This window comes from Sinocyclocheilus grahami, unplaced genomic scaffold, assembly GCF_001515645.1.
Source record: "Sinocyclocheilus grahami isolate Dianchi unplaced genomic scaffold, SAMN03320097.WGS_v1.1 scaffold459.1, whole genome shotgun sequence".
Taxonomy (NCBI): domain Eukaryota; kingdom Metazoa; phylum Chordata; class Actinopteri; order Cypriniformes; family Cyprinidae; genus Sinocyclocheilus; species Sinocyclocheilus grahami.
Window position 1 is genome coordinate 728,354 of NW_015505638.1, and position 2,060 is coordinate 730,413.

A 2,060-nucleotide genomic window follows, 5' to 3' on the forward strand; every position below is an offset into this window, starting at 1 on the left:
GCTTATATACACTGTCAGGACGACCTGCTCTTCAAAGCACCGAAAACTGTTTACATTTCGAGAGAGAAGGAGAGGCAAAGCGGGCAGGTATGAAAGCCGCTAGACAAATGATTATGGGCTATGGTTGGTTGTGTGGAGGAATGCCACTGCACTGGTTATAGAAAGAGAGAGGCAAATGGGAAATGTAGAGGATGAGTGCTGACGTATGACACGAAGAGAAGAAGTCTTTACTGCTCTGGATTATTGTGTATGCCTATATCATATCTAATACAATATTAATGTGCATTCAATTCTTTTTCATTTTGACGGGAAGAGGAACATTTGAAAAAGGAAGATGGTCCGGTAAGTTGAGACAGACTTTGCTCTTGTTCTCTTGTTCCAATCTTGTTCAACTCCTCATCTTCCCCTTTTCAGTTGTGCTACTCTTATGTTTTGCACTACAGACTCTTATTTGTGAGTCTTGCCATGTGTTTTTAAAAAGGCATTTGTGTGTGTGTGTGTGTGTGTGTGTGTGTGTGAGCATAACTGCAATGTGCAAGGTGTATTTATATGCTGATGCATGTCTGGCTGCATGTGTATGTGCATTTCTGCAAATGCACTTGGTGGTTTGGTAGGCCTTGGTAGAGTGTACTTGTTTTTGCATGTGCTTCACCATAACACACACACACACACATATATATAGTTTACCCTCTGTACCTATAAAGTGAAGTATTTGGACACTTTTTTTAAATGCATGAATATATTTGCATTACATAACTAAATTCTAAATCATTTGGATCAATGTGCAAACAAATAATGCTAGAGATTTTCTCAAAACTTAATGTTGTTGTTTTTTTTGTAAGTTTTCTGAGCCATTTTTGCAATTAAATTTAAACGTGTCAAGATGTGGATGTTTTAAGTCAGTTCCCCTGTTCAGACAGGTGTTCTAACCACAGGTGTAGTTCATCATATTAACTATGCATGTGTTACACTAATATTGCACTACACTGCTACACATTGTGCAAATATTTTGTCTTTTTTTAACAACATATTGCTTTTTATTATTTAAAACCTAATAAATGTATTTCTGTGAAATATTTGGCTTGCGTCTAAATGCATGAATATATTTGCATTACATAACTAAATTCTAAATAATTTGGATCAATGTGCAAACAAATAATGCTAGAGATTTTCTCAAAACTTAATGTTGTTGTTTTTTTTGTAAGTTTTCTGAGCCATTTTTGCAATTAAATTTAAACGTGTCAAGATGTGGATGTTTTAAGTCAGTTCCCCTGTTCAGACAGGTGTTCTAACCACAGGTGTAGTTCATCATATTAACTATGCATGTGTTACACTAATATTGCACTACACTGCTACACATTGTGCAAATATTTTGTCTTTTTTTAACAACATATTGCTTTTTATTATTTAAAACCTAATAAATGTATTTTTGTGAAATATTTGGCTTGTGTCCAGTTAAGTTGTCCACAAACAGTATGTTGTGCCATTCATGTGAAACCACTCTTTTACATTATCATCTCTAGCATGTCTGACTGTAACATAGGCTCATTTACATGTTGAACAGGTGGTTCCACAGAGATCTGTCTGGAATAGACGCAGAGTCCGTTTTGAAGACCCGAGGTGTCCATGGCAGCTTCCTGGCCCGACCCAGCAAAAAGAATGTGGGCGATTTCTCCCTGTCTGTTAGGTACAGCACTTTCAGTTTGATATGATAAAAATATCTATCTTCAGCCACTTTTTATGTCATTTAGAGAAAATTTGGTTCTTAGGATAAGCTGAGGTCAGATTGGGTGAGAGATAGCCTTCATAGCTTTCCGTTACTTTCTGCTCTAGTAAAAGGAAGCCTTTCTGTGTTGGCTAAAAAGCAAAAAACTCTTTATTTACTGAATGTTTCTGTATTTGACTGGTTTGAGCTTTTGTCTTTGCTACTCTGATTTGTCTGGCGGTGTTTAGTTCTAGAGCTTGTCAAGAAACATTTATAAACTTCCCTACAAACCAATTATTACTTTTTTATTACACTTTTTTGGAATAGATGGCAAGCCGCTTTTTTTTCACCAGAG

At 36.1% G+C, this 2,060-nt stretch overlaps 1 long non-coding RNA gene across 1 annotated transcript; it reads left to right on the forward strand.

Annotated features, from left to right (window-relative positions):
- LOC107552809 (uncharacterized) lies at positions 1 to 1,681 on the forward strand. The gene is made up of 3 exons (XR_001604901.1): positions 1 to 87; positions 314 to 342; positions 1,565 to 1,681. It is a non-coding gene; the product is annotated as an uncharacterized lncRNA (long non-coding RNA).
- The last annotated feature ends 379 nt before the right edge of the window (positions 1,682 to 2,060 follow it).